This window comes from Rhynchophorus ferrugineus, unplaced genomic scaffold, assembly GCF_030347505.1.
Source record: "Rhynchophorus ferrugineus isolate W39M unplaced genomic scaffold, kcgeb_rfMv2 rfM2, whole genome shotgun sequence".
Taxonomy (NCBI): domain Eukaryota; kingdom Metazoa; phylum Arthropoda; class Insecta; order Coleoptera; family Curculionidae; genus Rhynchophorus; species Rhynchophorus ferrugineus.
Genome location: NW_027472581.1, coordinates 13,732,802 through 13,739,689, shown reverse-complemented (window position 1 = coordinate 13,739,689; position 6,888 = coordinate 13,732,802).

Sequence of the window (6,888 nt, the reverse complement as noted above, 5' to 3'; positions counted from 1 at the left end):
AACCTTGTAAATATATATGAACAAAATCCCCAATATTATAAAATATTTTTAACAAAAAAATTGAATCTACTTCAAAAAATAAATAATGAACTCACTAAAGATTAAAATGTAATCAAACTTAGATTTTTAACACAAAAAAAAACCTTTTAAAATAAAACATGTACATAATAATCGTTCAAGGCAATTCAAGCTAATTCTTCACTGTCACTTTCCAAGTCAATCGCTAAACTGTTAATTTCCAATCTGTCTAAAATCCTTCTTATCTCCTCATCATCCTTCTTATCTCGTCTTCCTCCTTATATCTTATCGAGTTCATATAAACCGAAGGTGTTATGGTCGACAATGCTTTCTTCCACATATCTAAACAGTCTTAGTAGTCGCCCTCAGACTTGGAGGAAGATACTAATTCTGCACCAGAAATAAAACCATTCTTATTCCCTGGATGATAATAATATATCTGCAATTAATTAGTAATAAATATTAATGCCAACAAAACCTAATCGAATGCTTGTACAACTTTTACTTTTTTCCATCAATTTTTGTGGTATTTACGCCTTTTTTGTTACTTAGGGTTGTGTTTTGTTAAGTCAAATAATTTATCTTCCTTGATTTTATCGTAGACCTTGTAAATTGAATTCTTCTAATGTCTGGAAGTTCTACTCGACCTCTTCGAGCGTGATCTTTACACCATTTAAGTCATATGCCCCATAAGAGTGTATGAAGGGATGTCTTACATCCCTCAAAAAGCTGCATGTCGTTAACTCTTTCATGTATACCTTCCAAGGTAACAATTATCTCTGAAATAATTTTATAAAATTATGATTATATCGATAAAACAGTTTGTGTACTCACTATTCTTATATATTTGGTATATTTGATCTCGAATAGAAGCATTATTAAGATTCGTCACCCACTTCGTATGTAGACGGGTTTTATTGGTTGAATCTAATATATTGTTCTTCATTTTTTAAGCGATGTTAGTCACAGTACACACACTAATATTTTGCGTAGTAGCAATATGTTAAAAACAGTTCCAATAAAATTGCAGTAACTTATAATATTCAATATCATCAATATTTTCGTCTCTAACGGAACTTAAAACAAAAGGTAAAAGGGGGCCTCCACTATCTCGTTCATTTTCGAAATAACTGATTAAAGATCCAATGAGTTTGTGACCGTGACTATATATTGTTTTCGATCAAAGCGCTAAAATAACGTTTGTCGCTTAAATCTAATATTTTGAATAATTTTGCGTACGTTTGGCAACCAGACGACTTTGACAATACATTACAGGCAATACATTAAACATCTTAATGACGTATGTACAAAAAAACTTTGAATAGGGTGTAGTATAGAGAAATCTAACTGCAAAATATGTGCGTAATAATTTTTGTAATAACTAAATAAAAATAGTACTCGCTTTGGCGGTAGAAAGCCTCTGCGCAAATTTGATACACAAAATCGTAAAGCGTTCCACATTTCTTCCAAGTTTGATTATGGAAGCTTTCTATATAACACCTCTTGCACATCCTATCTACAATTACTTCAAGCGATTCAAAATCATGCCCTAAGACTGGCTCTTGGAGCTTACAAATCTAGCACAGTTGTTAGTCTACAATGTCTTGCTCCATGAATCGCTTAAATATAGACGATTCAAGCCAATTCTTAGAGCAGCCTACTGATTTGGCTCCATACCAACAAGCAACAAAATAATAAATCTGTCCATTAGGAGACCCACTACACAGTCATGTAGGGCACGATCTTTCAAAGACCAGTTCTTTAAGGTTATAGATATAATCGACTCTAATATAGATAAACTTGACGTCTCCAGCTTCGTGTATCTCCCACCGTGGATGTTTTCATCGTTGCCCACAAATAGGTCTTTAACGATTCACAGCAAGAATTATCCTGGATTGATCCTAGAATCTTCAAGGACTAGTTTAATCATGTTCTATTAGTGTATCCAAGCTATAAAGTTTTGTACACGGATGGTTTGAAGTCGTCCGAGGGAGTAGACGCAGATGATTATGGATACCCTAGAACAGAAACTTACAAGCTTCATAAACATTCATCCATACTATCGGCAGAATTAACAACTATCTGGAAGGCTCTACAGTTTGTACTGGAGGTTGAGTCCGGCGATTGGTTGATTTATACTGATTCCCTGAGCTCTATCTTAGTAAATGAAAATACAACTGTTAGAAACCCTATTACCGTTCGCATCTATAACATCTATCACAATCTTGTTGAACCAAAAAAAATAATATCAATTGTCTGATCCCCAGCTATGTGGACATAGACCATTGAAATTAAATTAAAAATAATTTAATTTCTCAAAGAAAAAGAGTGAATAAAAATAATTATCATAATAATAATATAATAATATTATATATATATATATATATATATATATATATATATATTCATATTATAAATATAATAAAAATATAAAAATAAATATAACTAAATAAAGAGAAAACGACGATACTGGAGGAATTTATATATATTTATCATTATCTTCTGGAATTCGCTCAAATGTCGATGGAACTTGTTTCGAACATCCTTGTTGTCAGCCTGGAATAATGAAAATAGACACTATAAATATAACATTGAGGGAAATATTTTCACCATCACTTAATTGTTCGTAAATACTAATTTTGGCCTATAAAACGGTTCTACGGCTCTTAACATGGCTATTTAAACAATCCGCGACGCGATGGACGTCGCGAAATATTTCTCCAAAAATTACCTGTAAAGTTAAAACCCTATCTATGACTGAATATATTAATTTAGTTGCACATGTTCGTCATTATTTTAATTTAATAAACCATTTAAAAAATTCAATCTGTCGCCCTTCACACTATGAGATTTAAATGGATAAAACTTTTCCGTAGCTTTTTAAGATATCATCCAATTTAGTGCAGTGATTCTGATGATATGCACGTATAGTCTATCCAAAGGTGGTGTGAACATACGTCATCTAAATTTGTAACGTCAAAACCTCGCCATGTTGTCGTATCAACTCGGAGTTTTACTCACTTTGGCTTTGACATTCAACATTCAGCATAACAACATTCTAGTTTCAATAAAATAATTGAACAAAAATGTTATCAAATATATATAGTTTATCTTAATATTATAATGCATCTAATGTATAGATTATCGAAAGACTTAAATTACAGTTAATTATACAGCCACAATAAATTATAGATTAGAGTTAACTCCTTTACATACCACCCATGAGGTAGAGTTCTAGGCACGTTTTTGATACAGTGATATCCCCTGGAGTCCTAAACCACCCAATTAACAATTTTATGTCCAATTAATGTATTTTACTTTCATTAGAAAGCATATTTACCTTTTGTTTAGTTCTTGTTTCTTTCGATGGTGTATTTCCATGTCAATTTATTTTGATATCACTGTATTTTTTAATTCTTCGGTAAGAATGTATGAAGCGAGGACTTACATCCCTCACAAAGTTGCATGTCCCTAACTTTTTTATGTATAATTTCCAGACTAACCATTTTCTCTGAAATAATTTTATTAAGTCATGTATATATCGAAAAAATTGATTGTATACACACTGTTTTTATACACTTCACATATTTGATCGCGAATACAGATAATATAAAGGTAAATATTATTGTGTCATTTTTTATTGCGTATTTTCTTGTGTAAATATGCTATATTGTTCATTTTGTTAGATATTTTAGTGGCAGTACCCACACTAATATTCAATAATTTAAAAACATTGATTTAAAACAAAACAAACAAGCAAAGCGTTAAAACAATGTTTCCGTTCACGCGTTCGAACTTATCAGACAACATTGTGTTTCTTTTTAGCTGTAAAAAATTGAGAAGGAAAATATTACCTGATTATAAAACAAATTGCGGCAGGCAATACATTAAACATATTAATGACGTATGTTTACAGCAATTTTGGATAGACTATACATATATTTCGGTTATTCATTTTGATTTATACAGATAATTACCATGGGAAATAACAAGCATTCTTTGTGTAATGTATTATAATAAAAATATTGATTCTCAGAACTGATCAAAAAAACGTTAAAGTTTAAGCTCGCTTGACTAATCTATCAGGTGGTCACGAGTAATGTTATCCTTTTTAAAGTAGTACCCAATAAATGTTAAGCCACAAGTAATGAATTGTAAGCAGATGTGGTACAGCAGAACCTAAGTACTGTTTTTCTTCAAGGCGTTATTGTTGACTGTCTCGTTGATTGTTGATGTGTTACAATTTGTTACGATACAAACGTTACAATTCGTGCATCAGTTATATTTAACCTATTTATGACCATTTTGAAGGTTGAACCCTATTCCAGATACTCATACGAAGTTTTTCTGCATCAATACTAGTCACCAGAAATTGCACCTTATGACCAATATACCAATTTTCTTCAATAAAGGTCTTTTTACAGAGAAAAAATGATCGGAATATATACACGTACCTAACAGATTGTCAAGAAATTGAATCAACTTAATTTATTATGTAAATAGGCTCATAAAACATTATATCATACACGATTAAGATGTGTTTTAGGCTTATAATTAAAGTGGTTATATCATTTTTATGAATCATTGTACTTTTATCAAAAATAATAATTTCTAATGTTTAATTTTGAAATATCACTGAGATAATTATCAAATATGTCAATGCTAAAAGAGATTTTAGGTCTGCTGTAATATCGTAAAATATTTCGCTGAGTAACATCTAACATTTGTTATGTCAACAGACTTTTGAATGCATATTAAATCTATTTAAACTAATTTGTAACATATTTTAATATTATTGTCAGGATAAAGTACTAAATTACATATAACAGTATGTTTTTCACATATATTTAGCCACTATATGTCATAATAGGAACAATATTTGTAAAATATAGTATGGCGGTGGAAATAAAATGTTTCTGTTTTACTAAGAGACATTGGTACAATGCATTCGTTTGATTTAAGGTATTCGTTATTGCATGCTGATTTCATGTTAGGAAAGATGTTGAAACATCATTAAAAATGAGTGCGATAGAAATGGCACTAGGCATTGTTCAGTGAATTTAGCGAAACTAACAACAAGAATCTACTCGCAGCTTTATGATACTTTATGATACAAATTATAATATGATAATAAGATCAAAAATGATAAAATGTTGAAAGAGTAAAATATCAAGTTATTATAGCCCGTTCAATAAAACAGATAATGCGCGTCATAAAAATGTATTAGGTCAGCACGTCACAATGTTGTTGCAACAAATTACAATCTATAATTTACATTAAACATAATTTACATTACAATTATCTTAATTGTTACAATTACTACAGTTTTAAAGATTTTTGCAGACATTTGGCAACATGGCCCACAGACATATAAATAACATATAGTCTGTTCAAAGTTATTTTGTACATACGTCATCTAAATTTGTGACATCAAAACGTCGCAATGTTGCCGCATCAACTCGAGTTTTAGTTCAGTTTGGCTTTGACATACAACACAATTATAATATAAAGAAAATAATTGAACAAAAATTTTATCTGATGTAATTTATTCTAATATTATAGCACATCTAAAAACTGTTAGAGTTGTAACCTCTTATCACTATTGCTTTCAAGAAATTTACATACGTCTGACAACAAGACGACTTTGACAGGCTCATAAATTTACGTAATGGAACTAATCAGACAGCATTGTGTTTCTTTTTAACTAGAATAAAATGAGAAGGAAAATATTGTCTGATTCTAAAACGAATTTACAAATTCCGGCAGGTAAAACATTAAACATCTTGATGAGGTATGTACAATATTGCCGCATCAACTCTGAGTTTTGGTTCAGTATGGCTTTTAATATCTGATTCTGAAACGAATTTACAAATTGCGGTAGGCAATACATTAAACATCTTGATGACGTATATACAAAAAATATACTTGAAATACTTTGAATAGACTATAAAATGACTTTCAGTTATTTAGAAGATTCTGTGGTAAATTGTTTTTTTTTGAATAGCTAATTTGCAATTCATTAGTATGGAACATTTAAGGTTTTCTTTTTTTAATTAAAATATATCTTTTGTATAGTGAAAAGGTATAATGGAATTAAAGAAGTTGTACTTAAAGTGTAGTTGAACAAATTTGTTTAGTATAGTCGAAGTTTTTATTTAAGTGTTTGTGAATTTACGCAGTAAGGTATGTATGTGTATGTATGTCAGTCCTGTCAAACACGTCAGATATGATGTCGAATGGCAGTTCGTAAAAATGTAATGTTCGTTTTAAACCAAGACTTTTTCTTATCATTTTATCTTAGTTAAGAAGAAATAGAATGTCGTCTGGTGTTCGAAAATGTAACTGAATCTATATAATTCGTCCTGGGTTGGTACTAGTGGACTTCAAAACATTAGTGACAATAATTAGCGGTTATAAACCGACAAGCGTTGTAAACAAAAATTACCAACTAATGCGGCAACATTGTGACGGGCTGACTAGCTACGAAGACGCGTACTGGCTGTTTTATTGGACGTTTTATAGTAATATGGCGTTTTATTCTTTCAACCTATTAGCACCTGTTGTTTTATTGAATTTCCAAAATTCATTATTCATTAATAATAGTTTTCATAACTATTTATAAACTAAAATTAAAAATAAAGAAGTGGAATAGTTTCATTAACATAAATGTTAAAAAACCTCATGTTAAATTAATTAAGAATGATAAAGTTATGTGTTTCAAATAAGTTTTATTTCTGCCAAATAATCGTAGATGAGCCGATTTATTCTGGACAGAGCCAAATTCAAACTTAATTTTGTAATCGGAAAATCAGCCTAAATATAAGTATATACTATAATATAATTCATAAATTAACAAATAAAACAAACCAC